The 25,146-nt window shown below is 47.4% G+C and overlaps 2 non-coding genes across 2 annotated transcripts; both read right to left on the bottom strand.

Annotated features, from left to right (window-relative positions):
* Positions 1–9,417: 9,417 nt before the first annotated feature.
* On the bottom strand, positions 9,418–9,490 carry Trnaa-agc (transfer RNA alanine (anticodon AGC)). Its single transcript has one exon. It is a non-coding gene; the product is annotated as a tRNA-Ala (tRNA).
* Positions 9,491–22,399: 12,909 nt separating this feature from the next.
* Trnaa-agc (transfer RNA alanine (anticodon AGC)) lies at positions 22,400–22,472 on the bottom strand. Its single transcript has one exon. It is a non-coding gene; the product is annotated as a tRNA-Ala (tRNA).
* Positions 22,473–25,146: the final 2,674 nt, after the last annotated feature.

The following is a 25,146-nucleotide window of genomic DNA, read 5'->3' as shown; positions in this document are numbered from 1 at the left end:
GTGGATACACACAATCCTTTTAAAGCAAAGCTTTTTACCTCTACCCCCCAAGGGTCCTTTCGCGACCGTTGGTGTCACCAGAAAACTCCAGCGAACAAATAAAAGAATTTACTGGCACCGCTGGGAATCGAACCTGGAACTAACAGACTAACAAAGCGAGAGCCCGTTGTCTTAACGATTTAGCTACGAGCCCACGCGAAGACGGGGAAGACAGGTGGTGTACTCACCAAGCACATATACGGGTTTACCCTCTGCGTTTTCGCTGAATGCCACTTGAAAGCGTCACGTGACCACTCACGCTCGTCTAGCGGCCCTGTGCGCACCTTGCTCATGTGCTAAGAGTTACAAAAATTAAAGGAAGCTCACACCAATGCATGCCATCTCACTTCTACACCAATGTGCTAAAGCCTGTGGCCTCCAGTGTTCACGTAAAAAATAACAGCTCCTTGTCGTCCGCCCTCACGCCAAACCAAAGAATACGGCCATCACTCTAAGCCCCAGCATCAAGATCCTGGGCCTACATCTCGGGGCTAACACCAAGAGTGACGTCTCCTTGCAGCGCCTCAAAAACAGCATTAATAAAATCACACACAAGATCAGGCGAGTTGCTACCAAGAAGCGAGACCTAAAGGAATCCGGTACCTTTCGATTATTTGAAGCTTTTTTCCTCTCGAGGGTTACGTCAACCACTTCACTTCTCTCTGGTTTTACTATTTGTAGAGCGATGTGAGTGAATTTAGGTGACGTCGCACGGGTAATCGTTATGGGTGCCGTTTACAGCTTTGCTTTCCAACCAGATTCACGGGGTGGATTGGCGGGATTTTTTTTCAGGCTGTATTGGAAGAGCTCTGACTCTGACTTAAGACGGTGGGAATTCCTACTTTGATCTTTAGGCGATGCATAGTTTAGTGTGTAGCCTTAGCACGGGTGATCAGCGTGGTATACTCACTTGGTCTGTTCGATTAACGATTGCTCGGTACGTTGTGTAAGGGTCACTGCCATTGACTGTGCTGGCGTAGATTGGGCATGGGGTTAGGGTGAAGTATCGAAGGTGTCCCTTGTCGTCTTCAGTGGGCACGGAATGGTCCGGGACACGAGCATCTGGAGAAGCAGTGGGTCGGGTCGGAGGCGGGGGGCCCTCGGTAGGCTTTGGTCGGTTTCGTGTTGCGCAGGTGCGGGGTTCGGTCTCCGAAGTAATGGCGACGTTTCCGGTCAGACGTGGGGCGGAGATCGTGGGTGCCTTCTCTGGTGGCTTGGCCGCCGTCAGCTGCATTCCCAGCCGCGATGGTAGAGCGGTGGGACAGACGCTGAAGAGGACGTCTTGACGGTTAGTCAGGCTTTGCCAGTGGCGGCGGCAGGCTTCAAGCAGCCCAACTGAGGTGTGTAATGACGAAGGTCTGCAACATGAAGACAGGGTTGCTGCACAGGTTTAGCGAGACCACGCAAGGCCTTGGTCTCAGTAACCTGGTACTGAATGGCTCTCGTGCTAGGAGCTGATTGGTTGGTTGGTTGGTTAGTAACCTCGGATCACGGCGCTTAGCCACGCAGGGGATTGGCCATGAATTGGCCTGAAAAACGTAGGCTTTGGGTTCAACTGATACAAAAGCAACGAAAAAATTAAAAAAAGAACGAAATGACTTGGAGTGTAATAGTGTACTCAAAAAGCTAAAAATAAATGAAAAGATAGCTGTCGAGTAAGGCAGCAGGCAGCCAAACTATCGCCGCAGAGATGGAATGACACGATGTTGTGATGTGTAATCTAGTTCATGTTCCCGACACAGGTGGCGTACAGTGTTAAAATGGCCTAGTTCTGTCGTCATCATTAGCAACTGTGACCAAGTTATATACACATAGAAGCGATAATACAGGCTTTGTTTTCTGTGTGTGCGAGTTAGCGTCTGTGTCCCTTCCGTCACCTCCCAAAAAGGAAAGCAGTCTTTAACGAAACTGTTCCTCTATCCTCCCTACATGTGGACGGCCGCATATCCGCTGTACAAGACGCATACAAACAAGCTCTTCCCGAGCAGAAGCAGGGATTTATTAAGCTTCATCAAATTCTCTTACATATGCAAAAGACAACTCGAGCTTCCATTGAGGAACTTAGAGCCGAAATGCCCAATTGCATACAAAACCTGCTGGCCAACCTTTATGCCCATTCCAATACCTTAACCCCATCGTTCTTCTTTTCCAATGACCAATTCCAATGAAATGCTTAGAAATCTGGCAGTGGAACTGTAGGGGCTACACCAGAAAACGACAAAACCTACAAATGCACCAATCGAACACATTAGAGACCCGTTTAGTAATTGCTGTTCAATAACCAAGCTTTAATGTCGAACTCTTTGGATATCAAACATTTCAGCGTCTTGATAACATTTACAGAGTCACCCTTGTGAATAGTAACATCGCTGAAGAATGTATGCATTTCGACAGCATCGACATACCTCACGATCTTTACGCGCTCTATCTAAACATACTGGTTTTCGACCCATACACACAATTTCTCTCAGCTTTTTAACCTAGCAACGCATACAGCGGGTCCCTACCCTCTAGCCATTCTGGGTGACAAACGCTGCCCACACGCGTTGGGCTATAGCAGAATTACGAGAAAGGTCGCCCCCTGTGGAAGCTGGCGCAGACCCAACGGCTAACGGTTGACTCGAATCCATCCATCCCCACAAGAATGTGCAATAGGCCGTAAAAAGTGAGTTCTCCGGACTTATCATTCACACACTGAATAAACATCGCCAATTGGAGTTGCACATGACACACTTTGGGCAACAGCCTTTACATAGTACCCACCCTGTATCAAACCCCCAACTGCTCCCCATGTGGTTTGAAGGACACCGTCATTCATACCATAAGCGCATGTAAGAAAGATCCTTTCTTACTAATCTGTACGACCCAGCAACGGGAGGCGCGCGCTATAGCTCAGAGCCGCAGATATCGAAAAGTCTGACAGAACGGGGTGCCTTGGTCACCGGCAAACTGCAACTACCGGTCACCGCCACCGCCTAAATACCATTTGCAATAAAGTGGATTTCTCTCTCTCTCTCTCTCTCTCTCTCTCTCTCTCTCTCTCTCTCTCTCTCTCTCTCTCTCTCCCTCTCTCTCCCTCTCTCTCTCTCTCTCTGCGTCGCTCGGTTACGTTGGTGACTCGGGGTGCATCGGGTGCAATCCAAGCCGGCCCTGGTCATCAGGTTCTCCTTCAGTAGTAGTAGTAGTAATAATAAGTATTGCTGAATGAAGCGGACTTAGCCTTGCACATCTGCTGGCAATTGCTCCGCCTAATCGTCCCCAATACAATATCAGAGACTCTAAAAGTCACCACACCTCACTTAGTCCTGGGGACTGCAAGAATCCGAGTAGGAGATGAGACTGCTATCTAAGCACAATCCAGTGGTCCCTAGGAAAAATAACGTCCTCCGATGTAGCATGAGGCACTCCTAACTTCTGGAGATCAAGAAAAAGTTCGCCCGCTCAGGGTTGGTTTTGGAGCAGTTCATAATGAAGTGATCAATGTCACGAGTCACACTGCACGACGGGCACAAAGGGGATGAAACAATGTTGATTTTATGTAGCCAAGCTGGTGTACGGGCTGCGTCTGTTTTTACACAGTGAAGCTGGCAGGCTTCGGCTCGCTTTAGGCTTTTTGTGACGATTGGTTGATGCACTGGTAGCCACAGCTGCCTAGTGCTCGCGAACGATCTGTTTCTCTATACGCTGGAAATCGAACTGCGTTTGCGCCATCCTTGTAGATGATAAGGTGCCCTTGGCTAAGCTTTCAGCATGTTATTTTCCCGCTACACCGACGTGCGACGGGGTCCGCTGGAATTGTAAGGTGAAGGGGCCTTTCGTCACGACTGGTTGATGTACTGGTCGCCACACATGCCTAAAGTGCTCGCGAACGATCTGTTTCTGTATGCGTTGGAAATCGCACCGCGTTGACACCGTCCTTGCAGATGATAAGGCGTCCTTGGCTCCTTCAGCTCACGAAGAGAAGGGCTAGTTAGTGGATAAATGGGAGAAGGCGTAGTTATGTGCGCACCTCAATATGATATAAAGGATGTTACACGGGTTAGGGCCAAATTTACATGTGGTACATTACATCTTATGTAGCCAAGTTGGGTTAGTGAAGGTCTTTGTTCGAAGTCTCCGAGGTAATACTTTTTCTTCTTTAGTAAGCTGCGGGTGAGGGGATGCATTAATTTTGGATGACACCTTGAAATGTCAGCAGGGGAATGAGACTTTGTGTTTCCTCAGAGGCCTGAGAGGAAAGTTGGCTGGCTTAGTTATGAACCGAGTCATTTCCTGTCAGTGAGGAGCGTCCAGGGGTCCACACAATGTCGATAATCAGGTCGGGAGCGTGTTGAGTGAGTAGCTTCCATGCAGTAGAGGCCACGAGAAACTGCTTGGCAATCCGTCAATAATAGTTGCGCGAGTTTGAGTGATGGCGAGAGCCACAGAAAACTCTTCCACGGACCAGATAGATGTGGTCTTGAGTGAGGTGTAGGTGAGAATCTTGTAGTTGATTGTTAGCATGGCTTAATGATGGGATAGATTGGAGTAAGGGCTGGCATCAGTGTATAAAACATTAGGATTGGTTTCGTAGATTCGTTCTTGGGCTTGGCTACGAGCGTGGCGATGAACGGAGTCGAAAGTAGGATGCATGTCTTTTGGGAAGAAGCGAATACGATTGAATTGATGCCAGTAATGCGGAAGAGATTTTCTTTTCGTAATCTGATATCTTAATTTTCTAAAAAGGCCAGTCATGCTAGTGTTTGAGGGAGACATTGACTGGAAAGATGCCCTTCGACGAGTTCCGAGGTCAATTTGTAAGTGCCTAGTTGGAGCAGTTGAGTTGTCGCGGCGAACATAGAGAGATTAAGAGCTTTTTTATAGCTTTGCGGATGAGACTATCAATGGCTTTCGTGTCACTTTTGCTGAGAGTTAGGTAGGGGCGATGTAGATGCCCTGTGATATGAGAAAGGCCCGGATAAGACAGAGAAGCCGCCTTCAAGCCGCGATGTCGATCGAGGATGCGGCGAAGAATATGGGTGACTTGTGTAAATACTGTGGTGAGCTTAGATACTGTGTGGTTGTTCCGTGTGTTGGCCTGAATAGTAACACCAACTATCTTGAGGGAACGTCTGGGACATATAAGCTGACCATCGAGGATAATTTGAATTGATTCTTTATTGGATGTATGGGAACTTTTCTGTACAATGATGAGGTGAGATTTTTTAGGAGAACAGCGAAGACCAATTGATGAAGTGTTTTTTTCTACATGTCAGTGGCTCTTTCAAGGATACCTACCTGAATGTCACCTGAATCAGCCGTGTCAGTTCAAATGATAATGTCAACCGCATACAGGGCGTGATGAACACGGGGAATGGCTTTTAGCTGACGATGCAGGGAGATCTGCGAGAGCGATAATCAACAGCAAAATCAACCAAAGAACCTTTAGAAGTGCCTCGATCTCCTAGGGTGATGAGATAAGAGTTCACATCGACTGCTTTTAGGATAGCCATTCTGTGGATGAGAAAATCGGCAGTGTAGGAGTACGTATAGAAGCCTCATGCTGTTTTGTTGAGGCGGGAGAGGATGGCGCATGGAGAGAAGTTATCAAAGGCTACCTTTAGGTCCAAAGCAAGAATGGCACGAAATGAATTTCGGGAGGCTCGTATGAGAATTTCTTTGTTTCTGCGAAGTGGGATGTCTTGCGTGCACAAATATTTTCTGAAACCGTGCATAGTATTTGGGATGAGCTATTTGGCTTCTAGGTAGGGTTGTTGATGTATGAATGACATGCGTTCCAACATTTACCGACATAAGATGTTAAAGAAATAGAACGAAGGTTGTCTAGGTGGGGGACTTGTTAGGCTTCGGAATAAAGCGGATCTCTGCTATTTTTCATTCTGGGGGAATTTTTAAAGATTTCCAGTGGGCATTAATATGCTGCAGAAGATGTTCCATTGAGTCATCATCGAAGTTGGCTAAGAGAGGGTAGGTCACATGATTCGGGCCAGGAGTGCTGTTTTTGTTGCATTCGGAAAGAGATGTGCGGAGTTTGCAAAGTTGGAAATAGGTGGCAATGAAGTTATTGCCATTTATTTTGGTGTAACGCAATCTATTTTTCGGCATATTAGAAGCACCATTTTCTCATAGATAATAGCGTTAAAGGAATGTGGAGTCAGCCAGCAAAGTCAGAGCTGTTTACCTCATACCCTCCCCCCATTCGAAGATGGTGAAAACAACACACTCGAAATTTTTAACCGAAGAACAAAAACCTAAACAAGTACAAACGGTGTAACGCGTGCCCAAAAAATTTAAAACGTACTTTTTGATATACAGCTAAGTCCGAACAACTGGCGAGCGCGTAAAGAGCTCTGCCCTACCCTGAAGGTTGTTGGCAGTAGTTCGCGAACGTTACACGTAACAAGTTCTCCTAAGCTAAGACTTTCCGACTTTGTGTACGTTTTCGTGTGCTTTTCTCTTTTTGTGAAATATTGCACTGATAAAAGGAAGTTGGTATCGCGGGCGAGAAGACAACAATATATCAGCAGCCCCCCCCCCCCCCCTTCAAAAAAAAAAAAAAAAAAAAGAGAAGGGAACAGTGAAGCTGGCAGTGGAACCCCTGCAAGTGTGGAGTCAGGTTGCGGCGTCCGAAAGCGGAATACTACGCAAGGGTACCCGAGGCGTGGTCGATTTCAACCGGTTTCTGCAAAGGTTTTCTCTTTCACGTTCGAGTGTTCGCTTTCACCTTGCACGTAGATCGCGAAAGCGCGTATGAGTTATTTGGGGGAGCCGGCAGGGTTTCGGCGGACGATTTATTTTGTCGTACTCTGATGGTAGAAGTAAGTGGGCTACAACGATAAGGCCCTTTTATTCAATTTTTACGTTGTTAATTAGGCAATTCTTCAGACCATTAAAATCCTCAGCAGTACGAAGGTCCCTACCTATTTCCAATGACACGTTTCAGTCGAATGCCGCACGAGTGTGGCCGCATGCTTTTGTGGTGAGGGTGAAATTGTTTCGGCCGAGACGACCTCCCTATTATGATTTATGTATTTTGTTTAGACTCATTATTCTAAGGAAAGAGTTAAACTTTCAATCCCGTCCGCTGCTAACGATAAGCTCACAGCGGCAGCCAAATGAATGTAACCAGAAAATATATTTCTAATCAATAAACTTTGCTTGTAGTGCTTCACCACGTTTGATAGAGAGTGGTGTTCAGGGCTTTTTTTATTCGCTAAGTGCGGTTCAAACAGGCGGATTGTGAACTATTTAATGACAATTATTGTTCTGCAGTGCACAATTACAGGGCACGATTGCAGAATTGTCGACAGTTGGTGACTCTTTATTGATTCGTTTATTTATTTATGTACTTTTTAGGAATTAATTATATATTCATTCATTTTGAAAAATAGCGTACCTTTCCTTTTATTTTTATAGTTTTTTGTGCCGAATATAATATTCCCCAGTGAGATTGTTTATGTTAAAGAAAAACCAGGATGGAAAATTTGTTGATTAATGTTAGCTGATGCAGGGACTGTATGGAGGGGCCCATCGAATGCTCGGGGACTTTCAGAATCTTTCGCAACATGTAGTTCATATGACAAGCGGCGTGAAGGGGACCGGATGCTACATTGTTCCCAACAATCCACCGGCTTCAGAAAGTCTGCCACGGCGTGACGTTCTACGGTGGCAAGATGGGGACACGTGAAAATGGCCCTTATAGACTTGGGTACATCTTCCAAGAGAGGGATCTGTAACGCCCTTCCAAGGCCGTAACGCCTATTGTAGCCTTTTTTCACCCGGCAACCGGGAATGTAACGGTGATTTGGACGTGCCGCTTTGGGTGGATTGTCGAGGACAGTGCAGAATTCGGTGTCCTGTACGCAGCTTCTGAAATGAACTAGAGGTTGTGCAGTGTTACGCGTTCCCCAGCCTGTGTCAGCTTGACCAACCCCGCTTGCTGGACGTAGTGAAGACATTATGTACCTGTATTTATGAATTCATCTGCAAATATGAATTAGGTACCTGTATTTATGAATTTCATGAATTTATCTCCTCGATAAATTCCTCGAAGAAGGAATGTATCTCCTCGAAAGATCCCTAGAGAAGGCAAGCGTTGCAGGGGGCGGCAGAAAGTTAGATGGGCAGATGAGATCAAGAAGTTTGCGGGGATGAATTGGTCGCAGTTAGCACAGGACCGGGATAATTGGAGATTAATGGGAGAGGCCTTTGCCCTGCAGTGGGCTTAGATAGGCTAATTATTATTATTATTATTATTATTATTATTATGATGATGATGATGATGATGATGATGATCTCCTCGAAGGCGCCGTAGCAAGCAGCAAAGTTCTGGTATGTGTGCGTCAGCATCACTGAGGCCGATGATTACGGTTGTATTATTACGAAAAGGCTATTATTTCGGTTTCCAGATCCGCCAGAAAGTGTTCACTGGAAAGATTCATTCTCCATCGCACATTTTTGTGACTATACAATATTTTCATCAGTGATGCAAGATGCAATGTTTGTAGTTAGCTGAATATTCAGCAAAAAGGGGATATTTATGGGCACCGAAAAATCAGAGTCCTCCCTTTTCTACCATTTCAAGGGGGAAGTCCCACCAAGCTGGCGCTCTTGGATTTCTATGCGGGTGTTTAGGTATATTGCTGATTTGCTATATTAAATCATACGGACAGTTGCCTGATCTGTACGTCACAGTCTAGGAACACACACGAATGATGGGTAGAGACAATGACGTTTTATTTACCACGGCTAAACCAATCACCTCGCAGGCTGCAGTGCGCTGCTAAGGTGGCCGCCACGAAGTGCGCCACTGCGCGATGTCAGAAGTACAGACGCTGTCCGTGGCGAGGAGTATACACTGTTCGGGAAAGAGGCGGGGGCTTTGGATAGGAGTATATATCGAGGCTGTAACCTTACTCCTTCCGTAGATGACTGTGCTTCACTGTGTGACACGCAGTGCGAGAAAGCCAGCTTACAAAAATCACTCTTGCACTGTACCTTCTAAAGCTGGTTTCACCTCCACGCAGAAATGAATTGCTGGGAAGACATTTTTCAAGTGGCAATATAAGTCGTCTGATATCAATATACGGAGGTCGTAATACATTTTTAATTTTTGTGAATTTGACCATGCGGTGAACACATGCCGCGGAGTAAAATTGTTCCAGCCGGTGCGAGACCTGGTCACATACATCTTCGCGGTGATATAACAGTCTCAAATAATTTCTGTATCGAATAACAACGTATACAATCCGCATACGAAATTTAGAATGTTCGCACGCCCCGAGAGTAGGCAACAACTGAATGCAGACGCTGTTCAGATCCTTCCAGACAAAAAAAAAAGTAAATGATAAACAGTAAAAACAAAAGAAAAAAAAGGGATGGAGGTGCTGGGTATCGATCCCAGTACCTCTCGCATGCTAAGCGAGCGCTCTACCATCTGAGCTACACCCCCACGGCAAGACAGCGCAGTCGGATCCCGTTAGGTGCGTACAATGCTACAACGGAAACTAGATCGCGGGAGGGCAACTGAACCAACCGGATCCCCGACGTGGACTCGCCGTTGCGCATTCTAATGTTTGCGCTCGGCTTGCAGGTCAACGGCCGACCACTTTGCAGGTTCGTGGCAAACAAACCGAAGTCGGTCCCTCGATTAGGCTGTTCGTAATGACGAGGTTGGCCTGTGCGAATAAATACGGAGACATCAATTACTTATTTATTTTCGTTATTTTATAGTTTGCTACACGAATTACGAGTGCGAGGGGCGAGGATATCAGCCTAGCAGCGTTTTTAAACAAATAACGGGAAAATGTTGTACTCGAATACATCGTTCGCAAGAGGAAAGGAGTATCTATACTGTTTCAGTTATTTGTTGTTGTTGTAATATGTATTAATTATTCCTAATTACACTTCGTTCCTTGACCTTTGTCATCGCCGGAGGGGTAGATGGGGGAAGGGGGGGCAGTGATTGTCCCGACTAAATGTGGTCCTGTACGGCGGCTTCTCGAACATATACGAGGAGAGAGTCGAGGACCATCTTCCTGTATTCTGTAGACCCTTCGGGATGGGTCCACTCCCGCAGCGTTTGTGGCCTGACTTGAGGAGGAATGAGCGCATGTGCGAGGTTTCTGTGGTCCTTCAAGGCAGGGCAGCTCCATAGCAGGTGGTCAAGGTCAATTACTTGTTGGCTGTCAGGTGATCCGCACTGTTTGCAGGTATACCGTCGCCGGGGTGCAGAGTTACTTGTTCTGGTGATTTCAAGAATGACGAGAGCTGCTGTGTAGCATTCTTAAACTTATTGGAGTCTTCCCCATACTTCGGCTAGACTGGTTTTTTTTATATGATGTCGAAAAACTGAGTAAGTTGGCACTATAAATAGTGTAAAGATTTGATGCAAAAAAATTCGAGTATTGATGTTTACTTTAAACAACAGTAAACTTAAGGTATCGTTTTGTTTTCTTCTGAAGGAAATTGTCCTGACATGTATTTTTCACTTTTTCTTTTTCATTCCCTTCTTTGACCCTGAAAAGAGGGCTGACGTAATGAGCAACGCGAGATGAACTGATGTCACCCCACTCTTCAGCTGCCAAGTGAGCCCAAGGACGAGGGTTCGATTCATGGCCGAGGTGGCTGTTCTTCTGTTGCAGGCGTAATGTGAAAGTGCTGTGTGTCCAGATTTAAGCGCGCGCTAAGAATCCCCAAGAGGTCGGAATTCTTCCGGAGCCCTCCACCCTGGCGCGCTTCATCGCCCACGTGTAGCTTCGGCGCGCTTAACACCCACAATTAAAAAAAAAAGACAAATATTAATTTGTTCCGGGTTTGCACACTCTCTCATTTCGTTCGTTTGCGTCACTAGGCGAGCCTAAGAGACCTTGATATCGATCTTAAAACTACTTGCGTATCTACAGGGCTCCTCCTCCCTCACGCCGTTGCTGATCGCGGAGGCGGTGCATATACACAAGCACCCGCGCTCCGAAACAAGCACCAGACCTTGCCGCGCTTCTTCAACACGCAGGCGCAGCGCATGTCGACACTAAGCGTCATCTTTATCCTCAGCCGTACTATCGTTCGTTCGGGAACGTTCGTCCGCTCTCACGGTGCCTCAGAGCCTCAGAACCCCAGACACGCCCACAGATATCTTATGGTCTACCCTTCTATTGTTTGCGCACTTGTAGGAATTTTCTTCCGGCAATTGGGTTGCCTCACGCCGGCCGGGTTAGCAGTTATGGTGATCTGTGTGGTTCGGGAGCTGCCTTTTAGTGACACCATCACCCTTTTGGAATTTCTTCCGAGATCATTGTCTCATCCTAGACGGGCGATCTGCGATTATCAGTCCACGACTTAGCAAGTACTCCCTGATAAACAATCCGCAATTCGTTTATCGCTTGTATTCCTACGACACGAATAATCATCGATCTACCCACGGTATATCCACGGCGAGTTCGACACTGTAAATCAAAGAGCCCGCGCGTTACGAATTCTGTGGGGGTCGTCTTGAATCTTTCACAAAGCCCCAGGTCCACTGCACACTGGCAGGCCGGAAGGCAATCGTAGGATGTACAGCACCCGTAAGTGCGCGCCCTGCTTTAAGGCCGCGCTCGACAGAGCATGTTCTTGAGAACAGTAACCCTTTTTATTTGCACATGTCACCGAACAAATAACGACAAAGGAAGTGAACAATTTCTAATTCATGCACTATTCATGCGCGTGTTGCGTTTCGGTTGTGGAAAGCGAACGATAAAAGGGAGAGGGTGAGGTAAGTAAAAATAAACACGGACGGAACGGGAGAAAACGGCTACTGTGCGGGTTTAGCGGGAATGTATGTGATCAAAGCCTCCCAAAACACAGAATGGCCCGTATTTGTGATAATGCTCCGAGGTGACATGTTAAATACATCCAGGGAGAAAACTTGGAGGCAACATCCACATTTTTAACACAGACGATGTTGTTACTGGCTGTAATTCCCGCGTTGAAAAAAACTCCCCGACCGCATGCACAGTTAGAGAGATTAGCTAAGCCCTCCCCCCCCCCCCCCCCCCCCCCTATTTAAGAAACTTCCAGCATTCGCCGTAATCGTGGAAACACTTGCTCGGAACGAGAAAGACACGTCATAGGCCGCCGCATTCTCTAGAGGCCATTTTGGATAATTGCAGACATCGTTCCTGAGACGACTTGCCGATCCAGCCACCGCTGCCTCGGGTCGAAGACGAAGTAATGGTGGAAGTATACAAGGTCGAGGATGAATTTGTATCCACCACTCGCCGCGAAGAAGACGACGACCTCTCCGATGATATGACGGCGTTTACAAGCACCGCAACTTCGCAAATTAAGAATGTCGTTGAAATTTAACTATGCGTCCGGCAGTGCTCATACTTACAACAGCTTCACCATTCAAGTCTTGCGCGTGAGTTCAAGCTTCCTTGAATTTTTTGTGAAATCAAATATTAGAGACTTTTGCTTGGTCGACGCGAGTGCAAATATAATGTGCGGGCAAAAGATGATGGAACGCGAAGGATAAGTTTGCATATTGGCAAAAGCGGAAAAAATGGCAATTGAGAAGCATTCCTTCGTGCGTTTAAAATCAAGAAAGTTGGGACTTCTATATTTCCTTTGTGCTTCGAAGGAGTGGGCCAGATCGTAAACTGTGTGACAGCAGGGTTGCTTGGAACCGAATCGATGCAGTTATTCAGGTTAGATGTACAATGGTGCCGAATGATTGATGCGTATCCAAGAGTTACTCGAAACAGGGAAGCAGATGTTTCTTTCCCGAGTGTTGTACACTCGAGGAAAGGAAGTTTTTTCCACGCCTGGTTGGTTAACGACCACTGTGCGCGGACAAACTGAAATCAGGAGTCAACTTAATGACTAAATGCATAACACACCGAGTACGAGGGTAGAAGGAGTGTGCTAGAGACAGCAAAATATCATGAGCTATGCTTCTGCTACGTTAGTTATTGCGCAAGTAGAACCTAGGGAAATGAAGCCCGCGTCACGGGATAAAGTAACAAACACTGTAGAAATGTCATCGCTCCAACCACAGGTAAAGATGTGGAGTTTGACAGTGTGACCATGCACGCGACGGAGAGCCCTCATAGCAGATGGAGATAAGAAAACTCGGGAGGAAAGAACGTCATCATACGGCACAGGACAGGAGTGGTTGGAAGTCTTCGGGAGCTTCACTCCTGCAATCGCTATTAAGAGGACGATCACAAGGACGTGTGTTACGATTCATGGTCATCGTCGTCATTATGACCTGTTCCTCAGACTCCGTCCCCCACTGCCATGTGAGGGGCGAGAAGAGATAATAAACATATTTAACGGAGTTGATAGCAGAGCACAGCGGCAACGTCATCTTCCGCAGCGGGGTTCAATCTCCATTCAGTGTCGAGCACTTTTCAATTACATGAGGCCTGAATTGGATGTCTGTGTTTTTGCGCGTGTATATGTGTGTGAGTAATTATAAATGGAGCTATCGTCCCATGCCGTGTTTTTGCGTAGTAAATGTGATAAGGCAAATACGGATCGTTGTTGTGGCGTTCGAGATGAGGTTGCGAGCAATGCTGAAATCCCTAGCTGGCACTAACCCCGCCCTTTTGCAGCCCATGCGGCTACCGCATTTTGTTTATTAGATTGGGGAACTGAAAGATATGTATATGACAGCTCAACCAGGAAGTGTAGCCTCTTCCAAAACTTATCATCATGGCGACTTGAAACTCCAGGTTGAACGAAAAAACACAGGACGTTAGGCGAAAACCCGGTTACAATGCCGACTATCAGCTGAGTTTACTAACAAAAATGGGCACATATATACATGACACATTGCAAAGTTTGCACATATGCAATGTTTGCACATTGCACATATATATTTTTGAAGCAATGTTTCACGTATATGTGTGCCGTTTTTTGTTAGTACATTCAGTTCATAATCAGCAATGTGTTGTGTTTTCATCTAACGTCCTGTGTTTTTTCGATGAAGCTGAAGTTTCATATCGATATGAACCAAGTCGCCCAATCCCAAGGAAATTTTATCATGATAAAAATTTGCGGTGCTAGTAAACGACAGGCTTATGCCAGTCGTTTACTAGCACAGCCAGAATACAGGCAGCGACGGCGTTTTGGCGCAGGCATTGTGCCTGGTGCCAAGTTGTCAACCCACTGCAGAATTAAGCGCTCACCCGCGGCCCCATTCAATTTCATTTGTGCTTCCGTGTCTTTGAAAAAGCAGACTTGTTTTGGGGTTATTCAAATCTCTAGAGCAGGAAGTCCTAAACTATGAAGGGTAGTTTTTGATCTCAATCAACGGGCTCTGTTTGTACTTGAAGCGGGACCGGTACGGCCAGGGGGTTAACTTTTGTCGATTAGAACCTCTCAATTACGGTGTTGGACTAAAGATCAATCCTTGCTTGTTACCAGGCGTTGAGTGACTCTTTCAGGGTCCTGATATCATGCAACTTTGCTTTGGCATAACTTTTGAAAATTTCCTCAATTCGCAGTTCAGAGAGAAGAGAGAAGGCTCTTTATTGAAAAAGCAAAGAGTTTTGCCGGTGTTTGTGATCACCTACATGCTTCTCTGCTAGGGGTCGGGGATGTAGGGATAACAGGCCCTAGAGAGAGGTGGGTAGAAAAGAAAAAAAGAGAGAGGAAAAAAAAACGAAGAAGCAAAAAAAAAAAAAAACACTGGCGTGGTTTGGCGGGCGTGGCGGACTATTTTTTAGATTGTGTTACAGAATTTACAATTTTGAAATGTGGCCAATGTCCTCCAAATATGAAAACAAACTTTTTAGGGCCTGACGCTGCTTCGATGGGCTAGTCCATGGTCCTAAGATGGTCTTCAAAGTTACCGGCCCTTGATCTAGGCGTTCAATATCTTCAAAAAAACGGGATCTTGGTGCCAAGTAGGCCACACATTCTAATAAGATATGTTTTGACATCAAAACTTCCAAGAGAGCTCCCTCGTAGGCTGGAGACATTATATCATCGTCTACGACTGAACTCGGCCTACACCAACAGTTACCTCTTTCGCCTCGGACTGACGACCAACCCGTACTGCGATAACTGTTCTTCCATAGAAACCGTCGCAGTTCAGTTTTATTAAGCGGTACACTTGCATTTAAACATCCGCTTTGAGTGCAGTACGACACCATTTAAGAGACACTTTATTACCGTTTGAAAGATGTTGAAGGTGGTAAATGGAATCCTTTGGATGTAACACTTTAATAATAATTACAAAATTCTGCTCTGTGTTTTCGAAAACTTTCCCGCCAGATTCAATGAATGGCACGAGTTTGCTGTACGTGCAGTATGGCTCTTACAACACTGCTGTAAAGGTCACTCTTCACGAAGTTTTTTGTTCTCGTCCGTGTAGGACGTATAAGGTCTCTGTTCGGGAACGTATGAGGTTACCGTAACAGGAGCCGTACGCAAGGCGCTTGTTCAGAGACGGGACTATACTTTGACGGCTTTCGCGCGTAATATGTTCATTCGAGAAGTGATCTGGAAGACTAGGCGCATGCCTCCTTCCCTTGCCCATTTTCAGTATCAAAAAGGTAGTTTTTTCTTCACTTTTCCCCATTCTTTTTTTTTTTGCGAGAGTTTGCCTTGCGGCATAACAATTAAATATACAACATCACATTTGTGTCACGCAGAAACGTAAGCAGAGACCGGTACTGCGGGCCCCAGATCCACCGCTGTAGATCAGGGGGTCTCCCAGGATGGAGCCCTGTGCCTCGGAGGTGTTGCAGGCGAGATGTTTGCAGGGCAGGGCAGGTCCACAGAAGGTGGCTCGTGTCGGCCTCGGACGCAGGGACCGTACAAAAGGGACAGGTGTCCGCAAACGGTGAATGATAGCGGGCAGGCCAAGCGTGGGTCACTGCTGGGGATAAGGCCACCCCAACTCGAAGCCTCCGCAGCAGCACCTCCTCCCAGCGAGCGAGCCCACTGGGGAGGTCAGTTCCACGCGGTGGAAGTAAAGCACGCGTGGCGCGGCGGAGGCTCTCTTTCTCCACCAGCAGTTCTTCTAGGGTGGACACTGAAAGAAGTGGTAGCGGCCGTGAAAGGTCTATACGGCGACAGGCGCGATCCGCTGCTATATGGGCAGGAAGCATGTCCCGGCGAACCCACAAAACACGCACAGGGCATGGGTATGTGTCCAGGATCGCGTGAATACGTGCCGACATGCTGGTGCTACGCGCAACGCGACGTAAATCACGTATCGCTGTCGTTGAGTCCGTGTAAATTTCCAGTTTCATGCCGGTAGTTACCGTCGATGCAAGTGCTTGGACACAATCCCGAATAGCAGTAAGTTCTGCCAACAGGCTTGGTAGAGGTCGGAGGGTCTCGTAGGCGCAGCTCTGGTTTAAGATTGGGTGAGAAGGACAAGCCAAGGCTGTGGTTACGAGGGAGTCCTGTGCCCCGGCGTCCACAAAAGCCTGCATGACTCGTGGCCGCGTAGCAGGCGCCCGGTGACTGACATGAAGTAGGGCTGTATCCGGAGGTTGATGAAGGCCAGAGGTTCGGACATGTAGCCTTGCCAGAGGCTTGTTGTCCGTCACCTGATGGTAGAGCCAGGGCGGCCTTGCGACGGAAAAGGCTGGCATCGTATTCGGCGGCTGGCCCATGTACGCGGCCAGAGCTGCCGCCTCTGGAACCAGCCCACGTTTCAGCAGGCGTGCGGAACGACGCTGATGAATCAGTTCATCAAGCGTGTTTAGCTGGGCTTCGGCTTGTAGCGGTGGAATTGGTGTTATGCGAGGGAGGCCAGTAATGGTGCGCATGGCGGCCCTGTTGATGGCCTCAAGCCGGGCCCAGTCCGCTTGCGTCATGTGCTGGAACTGTGCCTGATACACAAGCCGTGGCTGTAGTACGGCGCGCACTAGGAGACGGGCAATCGTCCAGCAGGCCCCGCCAGACTTCTGCGAGATGCGGCGAACGAGGTGGAGCATCTGTCCGGCTTTCTGTCGAGCAGATCGTAGCCACTGAGCTGCTGACCCTGATGACGATATTTCTAGTCCTAGGACCCGAAGACGGTCAACCGTGGGGATGTCGTTCCCATTCAGTTGCAGTGAAATGGGAGACACAGCAAGGAGGCGGCGGCCCCAAGCGTTGGCCACGGGAAGTAAAGCAGTCTTCTCTGGCGAGAGAGTGAGGCCCGCGTACTCGCACCACCTCTGGCAGTCTGTTAGTGCTTGCTGGAGGCACTCGGCTTGTCGTGACAGGTCTGGATGCACTGACCACACCGTAATGTCATCCGCGTACATGAGGAAATATAGATCTCGGATTGAAGCAAGGTGCCAAGCTAGCGGCAACATGACGATGTTGAAAAGAAGCGGAGACAGAACAGACCCTTGTGGTACGCCTCGGACTGGTGTAAAGTGACCGAAACTTGCTCCGTTGATGCGGATGGAAAAAGAACGGTGTTGAAGGAAGTATCGGACGAAATCGCAGACTTTGTCTGGAAGGTGGAGGCCATTGAGAACTTGTAGGATGGCAGCGTGACTAACGTTGTCATAGGCCTTGCATATGTCCATGGCGAGCACAGATCTCACACGGCGGCATCGGCCTCCAACTGAAACCATAGATGAGAGGTATTCCAACCCATCCTCAGTACCGAGATAGGGCCTGAATCCAATTTGCGCCGGGTGATACCATTGGAAGGTATCAAGCCACCACTGAAGCCGTGTTGCAAGCATTCGCTCTAACAACTTGCACAGCGTCGATGTCAGGGCGATGGGGCGCAAGTTCTGAAGTACATGTGGTGGCTTCCCGGGCTTTGGAATGGGAACAATATCCGCCTGAAGCCAAGAGTCAGGTAGTTGACCGGAGAGCCACACCTGATTAACCGAGTCCAAAAGCGGCACGAGGGCTGGGTCGTCGATGTTCTTGTACACCTCGTAAGCTATGCCGTCGGGACCCGGAGCAGTCCGCTGTTTAGCGTGATCGATCGCTGCCAGGAATTCAGCCACTGTGAACGGTGCCTGAATTCCCAAAACGGCTTCATGAGTAGGCCGTAATCCAACATCGTTCGGCAGGGGGAACGGAGACGGCATGGCCACTGGGGCAACATCAAATGCAGGAAACAAGGCCCGAGCAACGTCGGGGGCGAATTGTGCCGGATCCTTGTTTGACGCAATACAAGCGCTGGCAGCTGCATCCGGAGGGCGACTGCCCGATTCCATGGCGCGAAACGTGCGCCAGACAGACGCCGTTGAGGAAGATGGGCCTAGAGAGGCGCACCAGTCAAGCCAGCGCTGCCTCGACAGTCTTTTTTCGTGCCGTCTGGCAGCAGCGGTAAGGCGCTGATACTGAAGCCTGGCCGGTATGGACGATTTCCCCATTCGAAATGTTGCGCAGCAAGTCGTGGTACATCGGTGCACACTATGGTGTACCTGATACCCCATGGAGAAGCTGCGGCATATAGAGCCCCCTAATTTGAAATTGAGGTCAATATAATATTTGGCACTCTTTTTACAGGAGTAGTTTTAGTGATCCAGTACAAGAGTGACGGTGGAGGAATTCCCATCCTGCAGCAAAAATACGCAGCCGAAACGTACGAGCAGAAGAAGAAGAAAATAACTATTTACGCAAGGATCCCGTAGTCCGGAGCTCCCGGGATAGCCGACAGGAAGCTTCTCTGCGCGTTCAATGAGTGTCCTTTGTACTTCCGCGCTAGAGTCGGCCAGCCTCCTTTCCCACGAAGTGGGGGTAAGATTGGGTATGGGGGGAAGGTTAGGGTTCTGTGTACATATCCAGAGAGTGTGATAGATGCTAGGGTAGTCCCCGCAGTTAGGACACTTGGGGGTACCCGGTAATCGTTGGAATCAGTGTGTTAGGTGTACAGTGTTTGTCTGAATTTGCCTTAGTACAGCGGATTCCTGGCGAGTAAGTGTTTTGTGTGCTGTTGGGTGCTTTTGTCTATTTTGACGGGCTGTCCGTAGCAGATCGCTGGTGTCAACTGCTTTTTGAGGTCCTCGTTGCGTCCTACGTTCCTTTGAATGTGGAAGTGCATGCTCAGGCGTCTGGTGGTTTAACGCTCGGGCGAGTGCGTGTGCGCTCTCATTTCCTGACATGCCTTCGTGCCCAGGTACCCAGATTACCTTGTAGCACTTCTGACTTGAAGCGAGGACCTTGTTGAGTATTTGAACGGTATTCTGTGCATTCGGTTGCAGAGAAGTTGTCGGCATGCAGAGTGAGAGTCGGTGGAGATGTACACTGCACAGAACGGCAAGAGTGCTCTATAGCACGCGCGATTGCCCTTGTCTCCATATCGGCGGTTGCGTTGAGGTCAAGTTCTGTGCCTGCTGTGATGAGGGCATGACTTCCGTCTACGACAACGGTGACACCCACCCCATCTAGGAGGTTGGAGTCAGTGTAGCAGAGTTCGGGTTGTGGCTCGGTCTTGTTGATCTGCTTCAGGATGGCCTTAACAGATGGTGCTAAACGATTACAGAAATACAGTTATTAGAAAAACGGGTCATAAATACAGTTATGAATGTAATCTACTGAATGTGTGTTTGTATGAAGAGTACCAATTGATTGATTGATTGTAGGGTTAATCACGCTGACGCAACTCAGGCGATGAGGCACACCGTAGTGGACGGCTCCGGATTAATTTTGACCACCTGGGAATCTCTAACGTACGCTGAAATCTCGTACACACGGGCGTTTTTTCGCTTTTTGCCTCCATCAGAAAAGTGGCTTCCGCCGCCTGGAATCGAACCCGCGACCTGGTGCTCAGCAGCGCAACGCCTTAGCCACTGTGCCACCATGGCGGGTGGTGCTAAGCGAAGGAAAGGTAGCGCCGAAGTTTACTAGCGCTTTAATTCTTATGTTTGCTCTGCTGTTTCACTCTCTCTCTCTCTCTCTCTCTGCTTACAAACATGAACATAGACATAATTCTGTATTGTCCGCATGATTACTAAGGGCACAGTTAAGGACAATTTTTATTCGAATCGATTACGTACGATTGGTAAAGAAATCCGTTCCAAGTATTTACTAGAATACCGAATCTCCTTTGCCTGAACATTTTCGTATGCTAGGATGGGTCGGAGGGCATGCGGCCGCCTGCGAAATGTCGGAGTGTTTGATGAGACAAGATTCTACATAGCAGGAATGGGCGACTGATCGATTAACTTTCCGATTAATCAATTAACGCTTCAATCGCGATTAATTCTTTGTAATCGGGTAATCGGTTTCCTTCGTGTGAGTAAAATAAAACAACAGTTGCATGTTGAATTTGTTCCCGAGTGTGCTGAGGATCATATTAATGTTCAAATACCCAGCCTTCCTTCACAACAGAAAACAATTGAAGTATTCTCAGAGATGATAGTTATTAAAACAATCGGCTGAAAGCCAAGAAAGACCGTAAAATGGCTACTTTCAATCAAAATATGGGTGGAACAATAAACGGTGAGAGGGCCCTCACACTGTTCTACCGTTGTATAAACAAACGCTGGCGTAAAAAAACACGATTAATCGGTATTCCTGCAATGACGGCGAATGCAGTTGTTCGTGATTCTGCAAAGTGACCAACGCGATGATAACCGTCCACCCTCATCAGCGCCATAGGGATAATCTGCTAACGTTGTGAATTTTTCTAACTTCCGAAATGTTTTCCCTTTCCTCTTCATCTTATTCGTTGTTACTACGCACAGTCACGCTCACTATGACCTACACCGCTCATTAGTATTCACCGCTTCGTAGAACCTTTGTCTGGTAAAGACCAAGTGCGCATTAGGAGAACAACGTCCTAATGAATCAAGCCTTATCCTAACGTATATGCCCATGGTCATTGTTTTGACGATATAATCGTCTGAATACTAATGAGCGGTGTAGGTCATAGTGAGCGCGACTGTACATCGTCCCCATTTCTTTTAGGCGCGAAGTACCTTAGGACCGCACCATCGCTGTCCGCGTCCGTGCCCATAGCATTTACAATCGCAAAAAATCACACAGGCACCGGCACTATTCGAGCCTGCGTCTGGTAGACCTGACAGAGTTAGTGTGAGTCGTCTTACCCATTGGGCTACGACCGTGAGTTAGTACCCGAGAGTCAAACGGCTTACGGCCTCGCCTGTAACGGTGCGGAGTGCCTTAGGACCTCCCAATGTCCGTCCGCGTCCATCCGTGCGCCCACTCACATCAAGCGAAAATCAAGCGAAATTCGATTTGAGCCGTGAGTTGCAGCTTCATTTAGGGAATAATCAAGGTGCAACTCACGGCTCAAATCGAATGACGGTCGGGGCGCAACTTGGATGTCGCTAGGGGTGAAACTTCATTGTCATTTCAAGTCACCGTACTCCGCACCCTCGCTATCATCCACGCAGTGGAGATGCTGGCATTCTTTTCCTTTTTTGCCTCACTATATTCAGCCCCCTCTGAAGTAGCATGCCCCGCCGTTTGTGGGGATAACCTTTTCAGTGCTACTTAAAACTTTATCTTTCTCTCATCTTGTTTTTATCTCATCGGTGACTTGTTTTTATGGAATCAATAAACACTATTATTATTATTATTTATCTGGAACGTCTGTGACCCGCCTAGGAGCATATTGATATTACTTTTTAATATTTTATTGCTATGGTTCACATTATTATATAATATTTATCTTTTTTTCCTGAAGCCAACGTAACTGACTAATCGATCAATACACCGAATAAAGCCTGTCGATTAATCGGGTTAAAATGTTTAACCGACTTCCAGCCCTAGTACGGGGACGCTGACATCCTGCACATCGCGAAGTAGCGATTCTTTTTCTTTTGCAACCAATGCACCAAGCTCATCCAGCTTCGATCAATACGATGAGCTATTTTACACTTAAGCTGAAGCCAGAAAAAAAAGAAAAACATTACCGGAAGTTAATGTGTATCCGCCTGAATGCTGAAGTCCTCGTTAATGTTTTGTTACAGGGTTTCTTTCCTTACTCTCTCTCTGCTTTTAATGTCCTTCCTTCCTTCTTTGTTTCCTGGATTCCGACCTTTTTGAAATGAAATTAGGCGAACGCTTTTGATCTCAAGTATATATATATCTACTCTCGTACCACGTCGCGAACTGTACAAAAAGAAACCATAAGTCGCCTCTGCGTTTCCACATTCGCTAGACTATGTCGCTGGAATAATACAGTACCCAACACACAACTTGGTGGTACTAGAAGTTCAGCGTTGATGCGAACTCGGATACTTGTATTAAGCCCTAACATTCGGCAAAAATGCAATGTTTAGGTATATTAAACATAAGTGCATCCAATAACAGGATCATACAATTTAGATCAGAAATTTCGACAGCTCGCACTCTCGGAGTGTAGCAGCATATTGCATGCACACTTTCTTAAGACCTATTTGGGCAAAAAGAAAGTTAAGAAGAAAAAAGGAGATGGAGGTGCTGGGTATCGATCCCAGTACCTCTCGCATGCTAAGCGAGCGCTCTACCATCTGAGCTACACCCCCACGGGAAGACGGCGCAGTCGGATCCCGTTAGGTGCGTACAACGCCGCAAAGGAAACTAGAGCACGCGAGAGTGCCGAAGAAACCGGCTCCCACAATGGACTCACCGCTGTGAATTAATTCTAATGCCCGTGCAGGACTTGCAAAATGCAGCAGCGGAGTATTTTTCGGAATGCGGTGCTTTAAACATGATGTTTTTTTCTGGGCTACCTATATAAAACGAAAATTTCAGACGGATGTCCGCCTGCCAGTCGACTGAACCACCTGATAAAGAGTAAAAAAAAACGCTTCATGAAGGAGTATATAGGGGTGATACCTTTCCAGACTACAAAAGTTTGTGGCATGTGGCCGTTCATGTCTAGAATGTTCCCCGATAGAAACACTGGGCAGATTGAGAAAATCTTGGGTACATTACTCAGAGTGGCTGCATTTTTAAAATTAGAATGGGCTTATTTATGACTGGCATTAGGCGTAGTCAGTAAAAATGAGCGCGCTCAAACGGCGTAGAAAGGAGGAGAGATTAACTAAACACAAAACTATGAAATGTTGCCCTGAGCCGGGGTGAGGCTCCCAGACAAACTATACAGCGCAGGTTCTCAACTCGGAACACGGACATTGCTCAGTTTACAGCTGTAAATTGAGCAGGTCAAATTTACACATTGTTCAATTTACAGCTATAAATTGAGCAGATCAAACTCAGACATTGCTCAATTTACAGCTGTAAATTGAGCAATGTCCGTGTAGGCGACCGTGCGCGACAGGTCTGGACCAGTCCCGCACAAACCCTCGTAGTCTTCGACTTAACTGGGCAAATAACAACCGCAGCTTCCTATTGCAACCGACCCGTAGCAATGTCCACCGAAACGCTTGCCATCGCCCACGCCACCATAGCCCACCAGCGACAGCCCTACTTTATTATCATAATGGACTCGCTTCAAGCCTTACGCTATAACAAGCCGGCCCCGTACCTTACTGAGCCATTCAGATGTATCTCATGTATATTTATGATCTGTCAGACGACGTCGCGAACGGCCCAAAAAGAAATCAAAAGTCGCATCTTCGTTTCCACATTCGCCAGACTGTGTCGCTGGAATAATACAGCACCCAACAAACATCTTGGGGCCACTATCTGTTTACCAGTGATTCAAACTCGGATACTATACTCGGTTACAACTCAAGAACGGCACCACCTCATGTAGTGTATCACTCCGCCAAAAACGCCGGACCCGTGACGTCAGTGCACGCGCGTTTTGAAAGGGGTTCGCTATGAATGCGTGATATCATCTGTCTTGTCTCACGCAGTTTGTTTGTCGTCACTGGAGTCATTTATAAGCATATTAAGACCAAAAAATCACGGGAACGGCTCACGCCATGTTCAAAATATTACCAGTAACGCCCTACTTACGCCGCGCGGTGAAACATCCGGCTACGGTGATAAGGCACAGCGGCAATTTCCGGTGCCGTTCTTAAGTTGTCACCGAGTATAGTAGTAAGCCCTAACATTCCGCAGAAATGGGATGTTTGGACACATTAAATGTGAGAGACTCGTATCTAATGCGCATCGAATAACAGGAACAATACAATTCGCATCCGAAATTTCGAGCGCTGGCACACTCCGAGTGTAGCAGAATACTTAATGACCACCTCCTGCATTTTAGGGGCGAAACCCTTTAGGGGCTCGGGCTGTCGGCGTCTTCTGTCGTCGTCATCATCGTTTTATGAAATCGCGGTACTAAAACACCGGGACACTCGTCTTCCAACGCCTCGCACTAGAACGTTTCATGTCCGTGATAGAAAACGCGTGCTAAAAAAACACACCAGAACACTCGTTCTCCAACGCCTCGCGCTAGAACGCTTCGTCCTTCAAAGACACGAGACAATTACAGCAAAGCTGTATACCTCTACCCCCTAATGGTTTCATCTCCGTGGGCGAAAACGCCAAGACGCCAACAATACAATTATACACTTCGTGCTTTAAAGACGATAGCCTTTCCTGGGCTACTTAAACGAAGAAATTTTGGTCTGCCTGTATGTCTGTCTGTGTAACACGATTCAGCCACCCGGTCAAAGTGAAACAGAAACTGCGGAATAGTCTTATATACCACAGCCAAATATAAACTTCGAAGTCCGGTGTCAATGTCCATACTTGCCAACATTGTCGCACAAGAACAAGATATTGCACAAACATATGGCAGAAAATCAATACATAAATGATATTTGCAGTGTTCCTTTATTAAAATATTCATGAATGCTTGGTTTTTGCGTTACCTGCATTAACTGCACAAAAAAATTCACCCCGTCGCCTGCTGTTGTCCGCGCTACTAAATCTTATGACGGCATTTTAAGAAATCAAACGGCAACAGTAGCGAAAGGTTCCACGATACGTTTCACCTTCCGCTTGGAATGCTCATGGATTAGGGCAACGTGGTTCTATAAACGTTGGAGGAGGGTGCCTGGGTTCACGCGCGTCAACGCCGCACGGCAACGCAGGCGTCCAGGCACCTGACCTGAAGCAGTGGAACGCAGTAAATTTAAAAGGACTGGAGCAAACAACCTCTAGGGTGTTATCTTGGCAGGAGCGATACGGGAGAGGAACAGTATGAGAGGTGAGCGGGAAAATTCAGGGAAGCATTTATTGGCAGGGGCGTCTGTGGACTATCGTGTTTCGTCAACATTT

This window comes from Haemaphysalis longicornis, unplaced genomic scaffold, assembly GCF_048455015.1.
Source record: "Haemaphysalis longicornis isolate Haplotype H1 unplaced genomic scaffold, Haemaphysalis longicornis Haplotype H1 scaffold_5, whole genome shotgun sequence".
NCBI classification, from domain to species: Eukaryota; Metazoa; Arthropoda; class Arachnida; order Ixodida; family Ixodidae; genus Haemaphysalis; species Haemaphysalis longicornis.
This window is presented reverse-complemented; position numbering and strand designations above follow the sequence as displayed.